Source organism: Megascapheus bottae, chromosome X, assembly GCF_031878675.1.
Source record: "Megascapheus bottae isolate mThoBot1 chromosome X, mThoBot2.hap1, whole genome shotgun sequence".
Lineage (NCBI taxonomy): Eukaryota > Metazoa > Chordata > Mammalia > Rodentia > Geomyidae > Megascapheus > Megascapheus bottae.
In genome coordinates this window covers 69,893,124-69,916,299 of record NC_143547.1, presented here as the reverse complement: position 1 = coordinate 69,916,299, position 23,176 = coordinate 69,893,124, and the positions used below count along the sequence as shown (strand labels likewise).

Genomic DNA, 23,176 nt, shown 5'->3' with positions numbered 1-23,176 from the left:
AGGAAAATGTGTCCTTTGTGACCTGTAGGAAAGGGGATGATGATGATGATGATGATGATGATGATGATGATGATGATGATGATGATGATGGTGATATAGCAAACACATTTATTGGTTGATATCATACATGCAAATTTGCTCATTTGAGGAGAGATTCTTAAAACTATTGGGCAAGTACTAATATTTCCATTTTTAGATGAAATAACTAAAGCATGGAAAGGTGAAACACTTGCTCATTGTCATTCTTTGTAGGTATTTGGAGTAGTATTTACATTCATGCAGTATAGATCCAGTGTTCATGCTTTTAACCAAATGTATTTTCAGTGAGCTGTGGAATAGGTAAATAAGGATAGTGGAAAGCTTGTATAAGAAAGGAAAAGCATGAGGTAATCATTTTGGTAAGTGGGATTATCAACATAAAGAAGAATATAATATAATTATTAGGTAGTATAACATGTGTATTTTAGGTTGTAGATTTTTAATTTAAATAAAAATTATCCAACTATGATTATTAGCAGATTCAGAAAGGTCACGACTGTCTTTATTTCTCATGAAATTATAAGCTTATTGAAATTGAAATGTACATCTTTCTTGTCTATATATTCATCACAGCATCCTACAAATAATTGGCACCTACATTTTGATATCTATATTTCTTAATAAATTTAATTGAATTTGTTTGATCTGTTGCTCCCAATTAAAATCATAAGAGATAACTTGTTAACACATTTAGTCATAGGGAAAAGATTTTCTACATATAAGTCAAATACTAAAATGATACAAACCTTGACAAATTTTTATACATTAAAATTTCTTGTTTTTGTGGTTTATTTTGAGAAAAGTTTTCATTAAACCAATGTAGTCCAGGACTCACTGAGTTAACTAAAGCTAGCCTCAAACTTGTGATCCTGTTTCTTATGTCTTCCAAGCAGTGAGATGATCGCAAAAACCACCATACCTAGCCCTATGGCAAAAAAAAAAAAACAACACAAAAAAAAATCAAAATGATACAATGCAAAAGGGCAACATATATTACACAAAAGGTTAAGATTCCTCAATATAGATGTATATGCCTTAAAATAAAGAGTAAACAAAACATCAAATCTGTATTAAAATGAGCAAAAGAAATGGAGCAGGAACATAAGTATATGCTGCACAGCACATAAAATGATGTGATTCCTTTGTAAAATACTCCAGAGTATCCTAGTAAATGTTTGACAACTGGTTATCCAGGAACAAAATCCCTAGTATATAACAACCCCAAATCCCTGCCATATAATATCTGATAATTTCTTTTTTCAATAAAATCTTACTATACCTATCCAATTTGAAACTTTTAAATTTAAATCACTGAACATAAATGAAGCAGTTTCACATTGGCATAATACCATATAGTTCAATCACATACTTAAAATCAATATTAGTACAAAAATAAAGGTAATGGCATCATTTAGATAAAGACAATTAAGAAGGAATGAGTTTAGAGTATTTATTCCGATAATTTTGAATATAATTTCACTTAAGAAATTTAACTGATTTAACTTTTTCTCGTGGCTCTGTGTAATGATAAGCTTACAAAGTTCCTGAAGATACAGCCAGAATGAACCAGCTTCAGTAGCCAATAAGGTAGCTGAAAAGCTAAATATACAGCTACATTTTACCCAACATTTGCAATTCGGAACACTTCTCTAAAGATATATCTTTAACAATACAAAATATATTTGTGAAAATTACACATTGAAGGATGTTTCATCACATAAAAATGTTGGAAACCATGTATATGCCAAATATAGGAAACCAGCACAACGAAGGTGTATGTGCCAGTAAAATGAATGAGGATGGAACAATTTGTACACATTTGTTTAGAGCAGTTTTTGTTTTCACTATAGCCAATGTTCAGTACTACCCAATGTCCATCAATGAGTGAATTTCCAAATAACAAGAAACAAATCCATTCCATCAGTGATAACAAGAAACAAATACTTCACATGTGCACAAGCCTGGATAAATCTGAAGGACATTTTGCTGAGTGAAAAAAATCAAAATTTGAAAAGATACATATTATGTAATTCTGCTTATATAATATTTGTGAAGTAATTATAGACATAAGGACCAGATGATGTGGTAGCCAGGGGTACTGATGGTAGGATATGGCATGGATAATGGCTCTAAAGGGTACCTTGGGGATTCTGTTAGTGATGATGTGCTGGAATATCTTGTGGTTGCAGTTTATACAGACTACACATGGAACAAAACTGCAAAGAGCAGCACATATGCAAAAACACAAATGAACGTATATATGACTCAATTTATGAGGTTAGAATAACTTTGTGAGTTGTACTAATATTAAATTTCTGGGAATCAATACAAATGGCATTAAATGCAGGAAAATATTTTCAAAATTATTAGTCATTACAAAATTATAAATCTTTACTAATGTTTAGAAAATAATAAATCAAAGCCATAATGAGACATTGTTTCATATTCATTCCAAATAAAAATTAAAACAGATAATAACCAATATTCACGAGGCTGTAGAAATATTGAAATACTTGTTCATTTTTATTTGGGAAATAAAATGTTGCAGTCGCTATAGAAAATAATACAGTGGCTTTTCAAAACATAATTATAGCCAAGTGTGTCAGTATATCTATAATACCATTTACTCAAGAATCTGAGGCAGGAAATCACTTGAGCACAGATAGCAATAATATAACAGACTGGAATTCAAAAACACACATTGAAAATGCAAAAATGGAGTGACAAAACAAGATATTCAACAAATGTACCTAGAATTGTGATAGTATGAAGATAGAAGAATGGTGAGCCCAGTGCAGTGGCTCATACCTGTAATTCTAGCTACTCAGGAGGCAGAGATCTGAGAATCAAGGTTCAAAGCCAGCCTGTGTGCAAAAAAATAAAAGATACTCTTATATCCAGTTACCCTCTAGAAAACAGGAAGTGGGGCTTGGCTCAAAGTAGGGCAGTAGCCTTGAGCTGAAGAGCTCAGGGACAGCGCCCTTGCCCAGAGTGGTGGTTTTGGTTGAGGGTGGAGCTAATATTCTGTCATAAACACAGTTTCTATTGGTGAATGTAAAGACATTCTGGAGGTAGATGGTAGATATATAAACCCCTGAGGCAGGCACTTTAAATGGTTAAAATGGTAAGAAACTAGTTCATTGTACTGTGTATTCAAAGTAGATAGCATAGGATGAAACTGGGTGAAGCTTGCTTTATGTAAGAATATGAACTAAAATAGGTAGAAAAACTTTGAAATCAGAAGGGTACAGCCAACCACGTAACTAGATATTCAGTAAAGAAATATTTAGTAAAAATTTTGAAGCATAAGGCATTCAGATGATCTCTAAGCAAGAGATTAATTACTCAATACAAAAGAAAAATATTCTTCAGTCAGCTAATTTGTCAAAGACCTTAAGGAAATGATCAAACTCAATTACCAATAAAGGGACAAATAAATCATATGCCTCTTGTGCACTGTGTAAACAGTGTTTCTCTCAAAAATGTATGATCTCAACTAGATGATGAGAAAAGATAATCAAATTCAAAGTAACTGATTTTACATAAAACCAGCCTGGTTTCTTGTGAAATATCAATGCCCATAAGCATTTAAATTAGTTGAATATATATAATATTTACCAACTGAATGTAAAATGGCTGGACAAATAAGTTAAAACAAAAAGGCTAGTGACATTTTCTAGATTAGATAATGCAAGAAAAATAAATGAAATGCAGGATATTCACTTTGTAGATCATATAAAGAATGCAAAGGAACATTGTTGTGCTGGTGGATTTAGTATGTCCTTGTTTCTGGATAATTGAGTAAATGCCAAGTACTGGAATTGCTGGGTCATAGGGGAGCTCTATGTTTAGTCTTTTGAGGAACTGCCATACTGCTTTCCATAGTGATTGAATGAGTTTGCACTCCCACCAACAGTGTAGTAGTGATCCCTCCTGGCCACATCCCCTCTAGAATCTGTTGTTATTAGTTTTCTTGATCCTGGGCATTCTAACTGGAGTGAGGTGGAATCTTAGAGTTCTTTTGATTTGCATTTCTTTCATGACCAGAGATGTTGAGCATTTCTTCATGTGTCTATAGGCCGTTTTTGTTTCTTCTTCAGAGAAGACTCTCTTTAAGTCTTTGGCCCATCTTTTAATGGGATGGTTGTTACTTTGGAGATTAGTTTTGGACAACAATGTTCATTGCAGCACTACTTACCATAGCAAAGATATGGAACCAACCTAGATGTCCCTCAGTTGATGAGTGGATCAACAAGATGTGGTATATGTACACAATGGAATTCTATGTTGCTGTCAGAAAGAATGACATCGCCCCATTTGTTAGGAAATGGAAAGACTTAGAAAAAGTCATATTAAGTAAAGCCAGCCAGACTCAAAGGAACTTAGGCTCAATGGTTTCCCTCATTTGTCATAATCAGTAGAAACCTTGGGCTGTCCTAGCAGAGATTTGCAATAGAGCAAAACCTTGATACAAAAGGCCATATAGTAGGACGCTAAATGAAAGGATCTCTAGGATATAGAAACATAAGTCATATAATGAATGATTGTTGTTCTTAAGGTACTATGTTATCTCTCATCTCTTTTGCTGTCCCTTTGTTACCTCATATTGTTACAGTATCTTTGCTACCTGATATATCGGCTATATTTGTATTTGGTTATTTGAAATTGGATAGGGAAGGGGGGAAAACAAGAGGAAGGGTAGAGGTGGGGGGAGGGAAATGGGGACGAAGACATGTGAAAGGGTATTAATGTATGGGAATTAATGCACCATCTATCTGGCAAATATCATGTAACACTTCTATTAATTACAATAATAAATATATGTAAAAAGAATGCAAAGGATAATTTTGTTTTTTTTAATTTTTTTTTGTAATTAGTAAAAGGGTTACATGATATTTGCCAGATAGAAGGTGCATTAATTCACATACATTGATACCCTTTCACATGTCTTGGTACCCATTTCCCTCCCCCCCCCCACACTCCCCACCCGTCTTGGTTTTCCCCCGTTCCCTATCAAATTTCAAATATCCAAATACAAATAAATTCAATATATCAGATAACAAAGTGATATACTATAACAATATGAGATAACCAAGGGACAGCAAAGGAGATGAGAGACAACATAGTACATTAAGGACAACAATCATTCATTATATGGCATTTGTTTCAATATCCTGGAGGTTCTTTCAATTAGCTTCACATTATATGGCCTTATGTATCAAGAATTTGCTCTATTGCAGATCTCTGCTAGTAGAGCCCAAGGTTTCTACTGATTATGACGAATGAGGGAAACCATTGAGCCTAAGTTCCCTTGAGTCTGGCTTACTTCACTTAATATGATTTTTTCTAAGTCTTTCCATTTCCTAAAAATGGGGCGATATCATTCTTTCTGACAGCAACATAGAATTCCATTGTGTACAAATACCACAACTTGTTGATCCACTCATCAACTGAGGGACATCTAGGTTGGTTCCATATCTTTGCTATGGTGAATAGTGCTGCAATGAACATTGTTGTGCTAGAGGATTTAGTATGTCCTTGTTTCTGGATGGTTGGGTAAATGCCAAGTAGTGGAATTGCTGGGTCATAGGGTAGTTCTATGTTTAGCCTTTTGAGGCACTGCCACACTGCTTTCCATAGTGGCTGAACGAGTTTGCACTCCCACCAACAGTGTAGTAGTGATCCCTCCTGGCCACATCCCCTCCAGCATCTATTATTATTCGTTTTCCTGATCCTGGCCATTCTAACTGGAGTGAGGAGGAATCTTAGAGTTGTTTTGATTTGCATTTCTTTTATGACTAGAGATGTCAAGCATTTCTTCATGTGTCTATAGGCCATTTTTGTTTCTTCTTCAGAGAAGACTCTCTTTAAGTCTTTGACCCATTTTTTAATGGGATGGTTGTTACTTTGGAGGTTAGTTTTGGAGTGATTCAATTTTGTGAGTTGTTGATATATTTTAGATATGAGGCCTTTGTCTGTTGTTTGGTTGTTGAAGATCTTATCCCACTCTGTAGGCTTCCTAATTAATTTACTAGCTATGTCCTTTGCCATACAAAAGCTCTGCAGTTTAATGCAGTCCCACTTATCCAGCCTTTCTATGATTTATTGTGATTCTTGGTCCTTATTAAGGAAGTTTCTACCTGTGCCAAGGAGGCCTAGTGTATCTCCTATTCCTTCCTGTAGAGTTTTCAGTGTGTCAGCTTTTACCTCCAGGTCTTTGATCCATTTGGAGTTAATTCTAGTGCAAGGTGACAAAGAAGGATCCAACTTTAGTTTTCTGCAGGTGCTTAACCAGTTCTGCCAGCACAACTTGTTGAAGAGGCTTTCTTTCTTCCATTCTATTTTTTTGGCTCCCTTGTCAAAGATTAGGTGGCCATAGGTCTGTGGTTTAATATCTGGGTCCTCAGTTCTATTCCATTGGTCTTCAGACCTGTTCCTGTGCCAGTACCAAGCTGTTTTGATAATTATAGTTTGGAATTGAAATTCCTCCGGCGCTGTTCTTTCTGCTAAGAAGTGTTTTTGCTATACGGGGTCTTTTATTATTCCATATGAAATTTTGGATTGCCTCTTCTATTTCTTTAAAGAATGACATTGGGATATTGATGGGTATTGCGTTGAATTTGTAGATAGCTCTTGGCAAGATTGTCATTTTCACAATGTTGATTCTTCCAATCCAGGAGCATGGGAGGTTTTTCCATTTCCTTAGTTCTGCTTTATTTTCCTTTTTTAGGGTTTTAAAGTTTTCATCAAAAAGTTCCTTTACATTCTTAGTTAAGCTAATTCCTAGGCACTTTATTTTCTTTGAGGCTATTGCAAAAGGAGTTTCTTTCCTGATTATTGCCTCGTTCCTCTCACTGTTGGCGTAAAGGTAGGCAGTTGATTTTTGAGGGTTGATTTTATAGCCTGCTACTCTTCCAAAGTTTTGAATCAGCTCAAGGAGCTTGGGAGTAGAGTCTATAGGATTCTTTAAATACAGAATCATGTCATCTGCAAAGAGGGATAGTTTTATTTCCTCTTTCCCTACTTGGATCCCCTTTATGCTTGCTTCTTGCCTTATTGCACTGGCTAGGAATTCTAGTACTATGTTAAAGAGTAGTGGAGAGAGTGGGCATCCTTGTCTCGTTCCTGATTTTAGAGGGAATGGCTTTAGCTTTTCACCATTAAGTGTAATACTAGCAGTGGGTTTCTCATACACAGCCTTTATTACATTGAGGAATGTTCCATGGATTCCTAGTTTCTCCAGAGCTTTTAACATAAAGGGGTGTTGGATCTTGTCAAATGCCTTTTCCGCATCTATTGAGACAATCATGTGATTTTTGTCCTTGCTCCTGTTGATGTGTTGAATTATATTAATTGATTTGCGTATGTTGAACCAGCTTTGCCTCACTGTGATGAATCCAGTTTGATCATAGTGTATAATTTTTTGATGAGTTATTGTAGATGGCCAGTATTTTGTTGAGAAGTTTTGCGTCGATGTTCATCAAAGACATAGGTCTATAGTTCTCTTTCTTTGATGAATCTCTGTCTGGTTTGGGGATGAGGGTTATACTGGCTTCATAGAATGAGTTTGGTAAGGAACCTTTATTTTCAATTTCGTTGAAGAGCTTGAGGAGTATTGGTGTGAGCTCTGCTTTGAAGACTTTATAGAATTCAGTTGTGAATCCATCTGGCCCTGGGCTTTTCTTAGGTGGAAGTTCTCTAATTGCCATTTCTATTTCAGAGCTTGAAATAGGCCTGTTGAGTTGGGTTAGTTCTTCTTGGTTCAGTGTGGGTATGTTAATATTGGCTAGGAATTCATCCATTTCATCTAGATTCTCAAATTTGTTGGCGTAAAGGTTTGAGAAGTATTCCCTCATGATATTCTGGATCTTGGTAATTTCTGTCGTGATATTACCATTTTCATTTGTGATTTTGTTTATTTCGATATGCTCTCTTCTTTTTTTGGTAAGATTTGCTAAGGGCTTGTCAATTTTGTTAATTCTTTCAAAGAACCAACTCCTTGTTTTGTTGATTCTTTCTATAGTTTTTTTGGATTCCAAATCATTTAATTCTGCTTTGATTTTAATAATTTGCTTTCTTCTACTGGGATTAGGGTTGGTTTGTTGCTCTTTTTCCAGGAGCTTAAGGTGGGACATTAACTTGTTGGTTTGCAATTTTTCCAACTTGTTGTTGTAGGCACTCAGCGCTATAAATTTTCCTCTGAGTACTGCCTTTGCTGTGTCCCAAAGGAGTTGGTATTTTGTGTGCTCCTTACTGTTAAATTTCATAAAATGTTGGATTTCTGTTCTGATCTCTTCGATGACCCATTGGTGATTCAACAATGTGTTCTTCAGTCTCCATGAGTTACAGGGTTTTCGTTGGTGGAGATGTGTGTTCAGTTACAAAGATAATTTTGAAATGGAATTCTATGCTGCTGTCAGAAACAACAACATCACCCCATTTGTAAGGAAATGAAAGACTTAGAAAAAAATCATATTAAGTGAAGTAAGCCAGACTCAAAGCAACATAGGCCCAACAGTCTACCTCATTTGTCATAATCAGTAGAAACCTTGGGCTCTCCTAGCAGAAATTTACAATAGAACAAATTTTGAGACATAAGGCCAAATAATATGACACTAAATGTAAGGATCTTCAGGATAATGAAACAAAAGCCATATAATGAGTGACTGTTGTCCTTAATGTACTATGTTATCTCTCATCTCTTTTGCCATCCCTTGGTTATCTCATATTGTTACAATATTTCACCTTGTTGTCTGATGCATTTTATATGTGCTTAATTGGTTATTTGAAATTGGATAGGGAAGGGGGGAAATCAAGATAAGTGGGGGCTGGATGGGAGGGAAATGGGGATCATGTCATGAGAAAGGGTATCAATGTTTGTGAAGTTATGCACCTTCCATCTGGTGAATATAATGTAACCCTTCTATTAATCACAATAAAAATATTTAAAATAAAAAATTGAGTACAGAGAATTTATTGGATATAATCTTGTAAATTTCTTGAATATAATAGTTGAATTCTGTTCATACAGGAAAATATCATGATTGGTATGGGACACTGCTAATTTATTAAGGGATAAATTGTATTTACAACTAACTCTCATTGTATAGGAAAATTAAAAATTTACTTAACTATATATGTATATGTATTCTTATCATAGATTTCTCACAACTATACTAGCTTTTGGTTTTTGCATTTAAGTACATGAAAACAAGATAAAACATTAATTGCTCTCCCATTAAATAGGCATCTAATATACTGAATCTAATGTATTTGAAAGAAGACAGTCAAGTCTGGGTGTCTAGTTAAAGAAACTGGTATTAGATGCTCTGTTTTTCTAGTCCAAGTTCTGTTATTAACTTGTCATTTTTCTTTGGGTTTTCTCATGGTTCAAATAGGGAGTGATAATACTTTCTTGCCATGTCTACTTCATAGGGCTGTTGTGGGGATTAAATGAGATAACAGATGGGAAAATGCATTTACATGGGGCAAAAGTATTATGCAAATTTAGAACATTTATTGTTATTGTCATCTTAGAATACTTGTGAAATGGCTGCTACCAAAGTCCATTCCTGAAAATGGATGGCTACTGATTTACAAAAAATTGAATGGTGTGCATTTATTTCTTTGCTTAAAAAAAAAGACCTGTATCTTATGACATGGGTATTCCCTGAAATGATTGATAGCCCTTGCAGGCTATCATTAGCACTGAATGAGACCACTGGCGTCCAAGAGGATTCTGCCACATGTCTGCTTTCTGGACAGCAGTTCTGCATATTTTCCATTTGAGTCAGTGGTAGGAGTTGTGGTTAAATCAAGTGCAACTAGAGATGATGTTGGGGAAAAGGGAGGTTGGTGGAAAGAAAGAGGAAGGCAAGGTAGCAGGGTCACAAAGAAACTTGCTTATAATTTTTTTAGGAGAAGACTGAAAAAAAATCCTGATATTGTCTGAGACAGACATCCATCTCATTGCGGTATTCTACATTTTTCATGAGAACCAATGCTTATCAATTTGTTGGTGAGAAAACTGCAATAGCAATGTCTTATTCATATTACCAGTATATACCCCAAGATAATTCTGTTAAATATATATTATAGGGGGAAAGATTCATTTTACACTTAACCAACCATTGATTCAATATCTTTGGCAAACATAATTTTAGAATATACATATATGTATATAAATATGCATGCATATTCACATTAACTGCATGCCATCTTTCCTTTGCAAGCTTTGAACTGAGTTTCATTTGTGACAGAAAACATTAATTTTGTATTATATAGAGAGTAGATACTTTGATCTACACAGAGTATAAATAGTAGAGACGTACAAACACAGGTTTACTCAATCAAAGCAACTCATAAAAATCCTTTCTAAATTATGTCTGCTTTTATTTATTCAGTCAGTCAATTCTAACAACCCTCTATAACATGTCTTCTGTATGGTAGTTACATGTTTTGTTGAATTTTCATTAGTAAAATAACCAGGTTATACAGATGAAGTGGTAGCATTTGACAGAATCCAAGAGAGCTAGGTTCCCTTCTTGGCCTTCATAGTTGTTGAAAATTAATAATGTTATGAACTTCCTCATCTACAAAATCAATTGAATAGTTATGAACCATTCTTAGTGTTAGCATAATGATCAAATCAAGAGATATAATGGAAATGATCTGTACTATCAAATGAAGCAATTATCATTTCCATCAAACTTTGACCTTGCCAGAAAGCACTAAACCAAAAAACAAAAAAAAGAATTAGACGACTTTTAAAATTATAACAGCAGAGATGTCAAATAGCACTCATAAAGTCCCTCTGTCGCCAAGTTGTAAAGCTTAAAAGAAAGTTTAGAGCCTGGCAAAGAACAACTGCCAAAATGCCAGAGTCCCTTTTTCCTGGCAGCCCTGACAAAGCCCATAATAGCAAAGAGTGACAGCAGTCCTGTCAGCACCCCCTAGAACAGGAACAAGAGCCTTACAGTACTTGTTTAGGGAGGATGGAAAACTAGTTCTAATGCGATGCTTTGCTCAAGATCTAATATTGGATACAAATTTTATTTAATGTTTAATACACGAGGAAACCAGGCAGAATGAATTGTAGGAAACATAGAAGAGAAAATTGTTAGTAAATAATTAGGTGCATTTTCTGTGTGGGGAAGTATTTGAAAGAGTTGATCTTTCTAATAGCAATGTTTTGCTCTAGTTTCCCACAGAAAAATGGTGTAATCAAATTACAGAATTGTTAAACTAATAGAAAAAGTCTAAATTGGACTTGTATTTTATTTTAAAAATTCAAGGGAAATTCATAGTAAGCATAAAATTACTAAATATTTTCTACAGTGATACCAGAATTAAAAAAAAAACTACAAAGGAAGAACCAGACACTATGGGAAAAAGTAGAAATCCAGTTTGTCATAGAAACACAGCTGCTGATAGATTTTATGTAGCAGCAATTTTACTTATTCAAATATATTTCATTTCAGTTGTGATTACAAGCTATTAAATGGGTACAGAACTGCTACTTTCATTTATAAATCATCCAGTGTTAAATAAAAACTATACATTCTTCATAAAAAGAAAAACAAGGGCCAGGAGTTTTGCCTAGTGGTTAAAGTGTTTGCCTAGCATGCATGAAGATCCGGGTTTGATTCCTCGGTACCACATACATAGAAAAAAGCCGGAAGTGGTGCTGAGGCTCAAGTGGTAGAGCTCTAGCCTTGAGAAAGTCCAAGGACAGTGCTCAGGCCCTGAGCTCAAGCCCAGGACTGGCAAAAAAAAGAATAAAAGAAAAAAAAAACAAGCCTGTACCTTTTACCAGTGTGAAAAAAGGGCTATTATCTTGCCTACAGATATGAGGACATGGGACAGGAAAATTAATTTCTCTGCTTTCTTTTCCCATTTGATGACTTACAAGAGAGAACAAGAGCAGCATGAAAAGGTTTTCTGTCTTTTGTGCTCTAAAAGTATTAATTTAGCAAATACAATATAAATCCATGAAATGATTGACTAGTCAATTTACTAGGATGCACTAAGCATGAATATTCATGTCTGTGGCAATTATTGAAATGAAGAAAGTCTTCAGAGGTCTAATGTCTCCTAAGGTTCACTGAGTCTCATTGTCAATGTTGTGAACTATTTTAATGATCTTGTAATTTCCAAGGAAAATGTTTTACTTTTTTATGCATTCTTCATGAAATAGTTTAGTGTGGTGAGATCAAGATAGTTGTGGTTATGTTAAAGTACATCTGAGAAATAAACAAACATAAAAATACAAAAATTATAATAGTTGTAATATCTGGATTCTATATATACAGATGTTCATTAAAATATTTTGTTCTACAGTATACCAGCTATCAAAGTCAGATACAATGACAACATGAGATAAACCATAAAGAGACTGAAAAAGGGAAAAGACAGAGAGAGAGAGAGAAAGAGAGAGAGAGAGAGAGAGAGAGAGAGAGAGAATTTCACACAGTAGGTTAAGAACAACAATCACAAAGATAAACCTCTTGTTTCCATATCCTGGAGTTCATTTTGCTTAGCCTCATCCTATATGGCCATATGTACATAACTATTGAGCTATTGTGGTTCTCTGCAAGGAGGATCCTGGATGTGTACTACTTATTGCAAATGAGGGAAACCACGGAGCCTATGCTTCTTTGGGTCTGGCTTACTTAATATGATTTTTGTTCCAGGTCATTCCATGTCCTTACAAATGGAGCAATAATATGGCAGGGAAGGGGAAAAACAAGATGATTGGGAGAAGGTGGGGGAAGGGAAACTGGGAGAAATACATGGGAAGGGATATCAATGTTCAAGAAATAATGTACCTACTACCTAATGAATATAACTGTAACCCCTCTATACATCACCCTGACAATAAAATACAATTAAAAATATTTTGCTCTGCTTGTTTCAAATCTTTATAAAAAACAAGCCAAACACTGTTTTTATTACTAATTATGTTGAGAATAAACTAGTTGAAATAAAAAAGTGAATAACCTGTTCTGAAATAGGTTCTTTTTGTAACATTTGATTCTCCATAGTACATATTGATATATATAATCTAATATATGTAAAATATAAGTGAATATTCTTATATTTTATTATGTAGAATAATTGACATCATAATGAGACAAAAGTCTTAAATTTTATTAATTAATATAAAATTATTGACAGAAATGCATCTTAATCTTAGAAGGTCTTCTAAATGTTTAATCAATTTGACAGTATCCAATAAACACAGAACAGCAGGAACACGAAAAGGAATCACAACATCAAAATCTCTTCCTATACAAACTAGGTTAGATAATGAACCCTTACTTGTCTAGCAGCAACAGGAAAAGTACTCAGACAATGTTTATTTTGGGGAAAAGTACATTTGTTACAGAAAAAAAGTTCTGCTGCTATTGTAGATAGTATTTAATGAATACTTATCACTTGTGTCAGGAACAGTTCTAAGGCTTTTTTATGGGTTTATTTATCTCATACTCCCACAGGTGTTATTTTATCCCTATTATACAGGTGAGAAAACAAAGGCTCATAGAAGGGAAGAAACTTGCCAAAATCTCATGGGCAGAACAGGCCAGAATATGATTTAGCCACTGTGTCCTGACTAGAAAATTCACATTTTAATCTATACTCAATATTATGATTAGTGTGACCAGTATGAAATGTATAATCCATGGTGTTTTATAGAGCAAATAGTGACTAATACCTTCAAATTATCTTTACAGTAAGCATCATGCAGGTTTCCGTGGGCTTTTCATGAAAATGTATTATTATTATATCAAGCATTTGTTGCAAATGAGGTCTTAGGTACTTTAAAATGATGTTTTAAGTATCTTAAACACACCTCCTTTCATCTGCAAACACTATTAATCTGCTGAGAATATAACAGTCCCTCTTTTTTCATTGAAGTCTGAATCATCACAAATTTTGAACTGCAAGAGCTCAAGACTCTAACATGTTAAAACTGGCATAGCTCATTTAGAGTTAATTTGTACTTATTCTAGATAGGATCAAGTATAGTAAACCTTAAATGTTGTGATAGTTTAAGTAATGCAGTTAGATTGTTAGAGTTCAGCGGGGGGAGGGTGGGATGGAAATGAGGACCATGTCATGAGAAAGGGTATCAATGTTTGTGAAGTAATGCACCTTCTATCTGGTGAATATAATGTAACTCTTCTATTAATTACAATTAAAAAAAGCAAAAGGGAAATGACAAGGAAGGTGAGAATTTAAAAAATATATAAAGTGAAAGAGTTAATTTATTCAGGAAGATATATATAAGTCATATAAATTTTAAAGCATTGTATAAAAAGTTATCTCAATACTAAGAAAAGATATAACTCCTAATGCCGAAAAAAACAATCCCCACATCTTGGGGTTTAACAAATGAAAAATAAAAAAAAACTAAAGATGTAAAAAAAATGTTGAATGGTGAGCATCTTGGCTGAATGCTAAATCCAGTTATGTTAACTTACTGTGAATTAGGTCTTGAAAAATCAACTGAGTGTCCATGTCCTACATACTTCTTTCTCATTTTCTCTACATATTTCTTATTCATACTGTAAGTGGGGATTTTGATCCCAGAATATCTACCTAGAGGAATTACTATGATGACAACACCAAAAATGATGAGCAGGATGCATATTTCTTTTTATATGCAAAATTATCTGATTAGGTAAGATTAAAAATGAAGATGAACTGCTATTAAATTATAACATTACTGCACTTCAAATTCTCAGTTACCTCACTTCAAAAAGCACCATTCATTCATAAAGTCTTGTGCTGGGTAGGAGGCAGGGGAAACAGGTGGTCTATTACTAGATCCATTAAACAAGAGATTTATACATTACAGATTCATCTTGAGGCAATTAGGCTGATCATTTCTTTTCTTTTATGGCCTCATTCAATACTCCTGGCAATAAAGCAATTATAAGGTATGTATCCCAGCATTTACTTACAATATCAAAGGCAATGGCCCTTTTACATTTCAGAAATAAAGTAGATTCCTGTTCACTTTTCCTTTGAGAAAAATGCTATTTCTGAGGCAAATTCACAATTCAGAAAAGTGTGCAAATAGGAGGTCTAGTATGTAAATGGCAAAGATTATGAGCAAGGTAAACTTGTTTAGAATGCCAAACAAGTATTTGCCAATTTCTACCTGCCAACTGTTTCAGCATTTAAAAGCAGACACAGTGGCAAATATGTATTCAAACAAGTGTATTTGTATCAGACTCGGTTTAAAACATGCTAAGGCCTTATTTTACTTAATGCTTGGAGCTCTAAAATTCTGATCATCACATCCATTTTGTAGATCAAAATCAAAAAGTGATCCAAGCTCATATAGGTAGTTAATAAAGAATTAGGACTTCACTTTGGGCAGTCTAACTTTGAATACCCAATATTATACTCCATGATGCCAAAGTATTTGTATAATAGGAAAAAAAATTCTGCAAACATCTAGATACAAATGTAAAACCAACTTCAAGTAATAGGATGGGACCGATTGAACAAAATCAGGACTGATAGATTAGTCACATTAGATATATTGAGTGAACTTTTTAAAATATCATGATGTCAAGGATGTTTTCTAGATCTATTACATCACAACTTCTAGGAATGACATTGAGGCATCAATACTTTTAAAGGTTATAATATAGACAAAGTTCATAACTACTGAACTGGAAAACAAGTAATGCAACTTCTAATATATCCCTTTGTAGACACAAAAATGGTCACAGAAGCTGGGGAGGGATTGAAGCCACTATATATATGTATATATATATATACTTAATATATATATACTTAATATATATATATATGTTCTAACTCTGAGAGATACAGCAATATACATGTAATGTACATGCATGTCATTTTGCTACTAAATAAAGACTAATTCCCAGTGGCTCCAAATTAGGTCAATGTATTGTTCCAAATATCAAGAAAGTCAATTAAATAAAAAGCACTAACTCAGATAGCCATGAGATTTATATTGATTCAGATATACTATATGTCAATTCAACTTTCCAAACTCAAAGAATTCTGATAGTAAACATTGGATAAGACCCAGTAGATGATTGCCATACTCAGAGAAAAAGCTAGAAACCTTAAACTCCAGAGATTCAATTTCATTAAAAGTGATAGTTCAAAGTCAAGGTTCTGCCAAATAAAACACCAGGAACGAGATACTCAAAAGTAGAAAGGGGGCATCAAGTAGAGGAGAGGGACAATGGTGTCACAAAGCCAATGCACAGCCTAGAAATTTAAGAAGAGTGAGGGAAGGGATGGGTAAAAATGTTGAGAGGGATGACTGATTTGTTAAATGGCAACTCCTTTGTACAACTATTTAAAAATAAAAAAAAATTTAAAAAGTGATAATTTACTGTACCCAATTTATTGATATTAGCATTCATATAAATTAAGGAAGTGTGATATAAAGGCTATATCATTTTAGCTAAGTCACATAGTTATGGAGAAGTGCAGCTGAAATATGTGAGATTGCTAATTCACCATAACTTCCAGAAAACATTTACATTAAAAGTTATCTAATGAAATTTCCCTAAATTGTATACATAAGACAGTGACATTACTTGTAGAGACAGGACTTACTATACTTAGCACCAAGAGTGACTTAAATCTCTAAAATCTATACAGCTTTATGACAGGAACTATATGCATATGATGAACTGTTTTCCTTCAGGTATCATGATATTCTATAACTTCATTTAGAGATTTCTGGAAATTATATATTAATAAAAGACACGTCTGTGTGTTCTCATCTAAAACCATTTTAATATTTTCTCCATAAGAGTTTGTGAGCCATTTAATGCAGGTGGTAAAATTCAGATGTTTCCAATCATGAAGTCCATTTGGACTTCAAAAGAGATATATGGTTTAATACCATGAGAGAAGAAAGAAGAACAGAATAGGAAGAGGAGGGAGAAAAATAGGATAACCAAGAAAAGGAGGAAGACTAGAAGGAAAAGAAAAAGAAGAGGTGAGGAGAGCAGTTAAAGTTCTGCATGTATCTATAACTATCTGTATTATATAATCTGGGAAAATGAGTAAGTCAGGAACCATTATTTCAAAAACTATATGGCATAATTTGAAGGAAAAACATCAGCAATGTCATAGTCTTTGCTAAGCTATGAATTTAATTGGATAAAAAAGAAGTTAAGACTCAGTACAGTTTTCTTATGCAGCTGACAGAACCCAAATTATCTCACATTTGTAAGACAAATTTGACAGGTGATTAGCATATAGTAAGTGCTACTAAATGGCTTTGAAAAGCAAATTTGAGGCTATTTACACATAACTGAAAATCAGTATCTAAATATCACATCTGTGCATTTCAAGAAAAATATAACATACTCATTCACAAATAAGGTATAAACAATATAGTTACCAAGAAAGACTATTCTAGTCAAAAATGATGATTAGGTAAAAGGAATTGTAAATTGCATGGATCATTAATTCAGTGTTCCATGGAGCACTTAATTCTTGCAGTACTAATGCGTCTTCAATTAACAACTTCCCAAATTTAGGACATCTTATCAGAGCCAGCAATCCTTGTGTGTTATAGAATCAGTAGGAGAAGTCTCGCCAGGCAAATCAGTCACTAGGACAACTGCTACCACTGCCTAAGGATACATTGGCCTGTCTATTTAGTCTTTTTAAACAAAGTGTAACTGATAAAATTTGTTTGCTTTTAGTTTGTGAGCCATTGTGCCCCAGCCATTTGTGTAGCTGGAATTATAGACATTTCATACCATGCCTGGCTAAAACTGATCAATTTATAAATTAGAGTTCAGAATGCTAAGATTTAAATACAGTATGTGGGCCAGAAGTTATGTGTTCAAAAGTTTGTCCTCAATGTGGTAGCATACAGAAGTGGTAAGACCTTTAAGAGATAAATGAATTATAGAGGCTCCATTATAATGAATAGGTTACTTTCGCTCATGGAGTAATTAATCCAGTTACTTCAAGAGTGGGTTGTTATACTTAAAAAAATGGGTGCCATAGGTGTTTAGTCTTTTTGCAAATGCCCATTTGTCCTTGTGCTGTTTTTGCATGAGAGGACACAGGCTGAGCACCTAGGCAGCAGCAAAACAGATGCAGGTCTCATATTTTGGACCTGCCAATTTCTAGAGCTTTGAGTCAAAATGTACATCTTTTCCTTACGTATTTCCCATTCTCAAAATATTCAGCCACAGCAATAGAAAATGGAGTCAGTTTGCCAGAGTATGCTTAATGTGAATACTCCTCAAGCTCTTCAACAAAATTGAAAATGAAGGCGCTTTGCCAAACTCATTCTACGAAGCCACTAAAACCCTCATCCCAAAACCAGTCAGAGATTCATCAAAGAAAGACAACTATAGACCCATTTCTTTGCTGAATATTGATGCGAAACTTCTCAACAAAATACAGGCCAACCCTCTACAACAACTCATAAAAAAAGTTATACACTATGATCAAACAGGATTCATCACAGGAATGCAAAGCTGGTTCAACGTACACAAATGAATTAATATAATTCAACACATCAACAGGAGCAAGGACAAAAATCACATGATTGTCTCAATAGATTCAGAAAAGGCATTTGACAAGATCCAACACCACTTTATGTTAAAAGTTCTGGAGAAACTAGGAATCCATGGAACATTTCTCAGTATAATAAAGGCTGTGTATGACAAACCCACAGCTAGCCTTGTACTTAATGGCGAAAAGCTAAAGCCATTCCCTCTAAAATCAGGAATGAGACAAGGATGCCCACTCTCTCCACTCCTCTTTAACATAGTATTAGAATTCCTAGCCAGAGCAATAAGGGAAGAAGCAAGCATGAAGCGGATCCAAATAGAGAAAGAGGAAGTGAACCTTTCTCTCCTTGCAGATGACATGATTCCGTATTTAAACAACCATATAGACTCCACTCCCAAGCACCTTGAGCTGATTCAAAACTTTGGCAAGGTAGCAGGGTATAAAATTAACCCTCAAAAATCAACTGCCTTCCTATATGCCAACAGTGAGAGGAACAAGGCAACAATCAGGAAAGCAACACCTTTTGCAATAGCTTCAAAGAAAATAAAGTACCTAGGAACTAACTTAATTAAGAATGTAAAGGACCTTTTTGATGAAAACTTTAAAACCCTGAAAAAGGAAATTAAAGCAAAACTGAAGAAATGGAAAAACGCTCCTGGATTGGAGGAATCAACATTGTGAAAATGGCAGTCTTGCCAAGGGTATCTACAAATTCAACGCAAAATCCATCAATATCCCAATGTCATTCTTTAAAGAAATAGAAGAAGCAATCCAAAACATCATAGGGAATAATAAAACGACCCGTATAGCAAAAACACTTCTTAGCAAGAAGAACAGCACAGGAGGAATTTCAATACCAAATTTAGACAGTATTATAGAGCTATACTGACCAAAACAGCTTAGTACTGGCACAAAAACAGGCTTGAAGACCAATGGAATAGAATTGAGGAGCCAGACATGAACCCAAAGACGTATGGTCACCTAATCTTTCATAAGGGAGCCAAAAAAATAGAATGGGAGAAAGACAGCCTCTTCAACAAATGTTGCTGGCAGAACTGGTTAAGTACCTGCAGAAAATTAAAGTTGGATCCTTCCTGGTCACCCTGCATTAGGATTAACTCCAAATAGATCAAAGACCTTGAAGTAAAAGCCGATACACTGAAAACTTTACAAAAAGGAATTGGAGATACTCTAGATCTCCTTGGCACATGTAGAAACTATCTTAACAAAGACCAAGAAACACTACAAACCAGAGAAAGGCTGGATAGGTGGGACTGCATTAAACTACAGAGCTTCTGTAGGGCAAAGGACATAGCTAGCAAATTAGCTAGAAAGCCTACAGAGTGGGAGAAGATCTTCAACAACCATAAAAAAGAAAAAGGCCTCATATCTAAAATATATCAACAGCTCAAAAATTGAATCACTACAAAACTTATTTGAAATTTGATAGGGAAGGGGGGAAAACCAAGATGGGTGGGGGGTGTGGGGGGGGAGGGATACGGGTACCAAGACATGTGAAAGGGTATCAATGTATGTGAATTAATGCACCTTCTATCTGGCAAATATCATGTAACCCTTTTACTAATTACAATAAAAAAATAAATTATAAAAAAATAAAAAAAAACTTATCTCCAAAGAAACAACCATCCCATTAAATGATGGGACAAAGACTTAAAGAGAGACTTCTCTGAAGAAGAAATAAGAATTGCCTATAGACACATGAAAAAATGCTCAACATCTCTTGTCATAAAAGAAATGAAAATTAAAACAACTGTAAGATTCCACCTCACTCAAGTCAGAATGGCCAGGATCAAGCAATCTATTAACAACAGATGCTGGAGGGGATGTGGCCAGGAAGAATCATTGCTACACTGTTGGTGGGAGTACAAACTCGTCCAACCACTATGGAAAACAGTATGGCAGTTCCTCAAAAGACTAAACATAGAACTCCCTTATGACCCAGCAATTCCAATACTTGGCATTTACTAATCATCCAGAAACAAGGACATAGTAAATTCACTAGCACAACGTTGTTCGTTGCAGCACTATTTACCATAGCAAAGATATGGAACCAACCTAGGTTTCCCTCAGTTGATGAGTGGATGAACAAGATGTGGTATTTATACACAATGGAATTCTATGGTACTATCAGAAAGATCGATATTGCCCCATTTGTAAGGAAATGGAAAGACAGAAAAAGTCATACTAAGTGAAGTACGCCAGACTCAAAGGAACATAGGCTCCATGGTTTCCCTCATCAGTCATAATCAATGGAATCCTTGGGCTCTCCTAGCAGAGATTCACAATAGATCAAAACCTAGACACATAAGGCAATATAGTATGACACGAAATTAAAAGACCTCCGGGATATAGAAACAAAAACCATATAGTGGGTGATTGTTGTCCTTAATGTACTATGTTATCTCTCATCTCTTTTACTGTCCCTTGGTTATCTAATATTGTTACAATATTTCACCTTGCTATCTGATATATTTTATATATGCTTAATTGATTATTTGAAATAGGAGAGAGTAGGGGGGAAATCAAGTTGTGCGGGGGAGGGGAGGAGTGTGAGAGGGAAATGGGGACCATGACATGAGAAAGGGTATCAATATGTGTGAAGTAATGTACCTTCTATCTGGTGAATAACAAGTAACCATTCTATTAATTACAATGAAAAGTATATGAAAAAAAAGAGTCAGGTTTCTTCACTCAGATCGGTATTGAAAATGTCCAGAACTTAGCTGGATGCGGTAGCTCACACCTGTAATCCTAGCTACTCAGGAGACTGAGATCTGAGGATCACCATTCACAGCCAGCTGAGGCACAAAAGATTGTGAGACTCTTATCTACAATTAAGCGTTAGTAAAGGGGAACTGTGGCTGTCTCAAGGGGTAGGGCTGTAGACTTGAGCTGAAGAGTTCAGTGACAGCACCCAGGCCCAGATTCAAGATCCATGACCCACAAAAATAGTCGAGAATTCCTCTGCAGCGTTAGTACCCATTGTGAATAGACACCCAAAAGTTTGTTCTGACACTCAGCCTGGGCACAAACTATACCATATTATATGTGTATATGTATTTATTATATGTTATATAGTATACTATATTATATTGACTATGCATATATTATATATGTATTATACATGTATAGATTTCATGATCATGGAGCCCAGGAAATGAAAATGATATACAATACAAATATAATATGTATAATTACATATTATAAAATATATGGTATAATACAATATATAATATAGTATATTTGCTATATATGCTTAATGTATATTAATATATACTATCATATATAGATATATGCTATTAGATTATATATATTTATATTATATATGCTATGTATTATATATACATATATTATATGTGTATATTAACATGACTGTTACTTCACCGTTGCCATTTGATTTGTTTTCTCTTCTTGGGAAGTTCTGCAACAGAAATGATTGTTCATAACAGGAAATTCCTAAAAGACTCATCAACATGAGCCCTAAGATTGTTTTGAACCTTGTCCTCAAAAATCATCACCCTGGGTCCTTTCAGGCCCATGGCTGGAGGATCCACGGGGTGGAGCTAAGGGGCCGCCAGCGTCCTGCAGGAAAAGAAGAAATGGCAAGGAAGAAGATAACCATCTTCCCCCACAGACCAAAAGGAGTACGAGAAATGCTGTCTTTCAGGATTCCTGGGACACAGAATCTCCTGGCAGTGACAGTGGCAGCAGCAGCAACAATAGTCCTCATGGAGCCAGTGGGCCAGAGAGCTGCCTGAGCCAGGTCATCCCAGGATTAAGCCCTAACACCCCTCCTCCAGCACCTGAAAGGTCTGGATTGTGTCATGGTCACTACTTCCACATCCACCAGACCCTGAAGGAGGCTCACTTTCACAGCCTGCAGCATCAGGGCTGGCCTCCCACATGAGGGGCTGGGAGTTTCTTGCCTTCTGTGAAGGGACAGTGCTGTGCAGATTTGGTATTTCAACCTACAATTTTTTAAAAATATTGCACACAAAAATGCCTGTTGGCTTCTCAGTCCCTGTTTGAAGTAGCAGGTTAACAGGCAGTTGTTTACTGCACTATTGCAATTTCCAAGGGGCTTTGGAGCAAGTTTTTATAGGAATGAGGGAGGAGGGAGCGTATCAAGGTAGAGGCAAGTTTTTTTTGAGCTATTTTAATCCTCTGGTAGGAGAATCCTAGATGTGTACTAATTATTACAAATGAGAGAAACCACTGAGCCTGTGTTCCTTGGGATCTGGCTTACTTCACTTAATATGATTTTTCCAAATATTTCAATTTCCTTACAATTGGGATGATGCCATTCTTTCTGAAGGCAGCATAGAATTCCCTTGTGTATAAATACGACATCTTGTTGATCCACTCATTAACTGAGGGGCATCTGGGTTGGTTCATATCTTTGCTATCGTTAATAGTACTGCAATGAACATCGTTGTTCTAGTGGATTTAGTATGTCCCTGTTTCTGGACATTTGGGTAAATGCCAAGGAATAGAATTGCTGGGTCATAGGGGAGCTTTATGTTTATTCTTTTGAGGAACTGCCATACTGCTTTCCATAGGTGATTGAGTTTAC

At 35.0% G+C, this 23,176-nt stretch overlaps 1 protein-coding gene and 1 pseudogene across 1 annotated transcript in view; one reads left to right on the top strand and one right to left on the bottom strand.

The window, feature by feature from the left end:
* Positions 1-23,176, bottom strand: part of Il1rapl2 (interleukin 1 receptor accessory protein like 2) — a 479,341-nt gene that overhangs the window by 185,109 nt on the left and 271,056 nt on the right. The gene's annotated exons all lie outside the window — the stretch shown is intronic.
* Positions 21,539-22,510, top strand: LOC150041291 (protein VCF1 pseudogene; annotated as a pseudogene).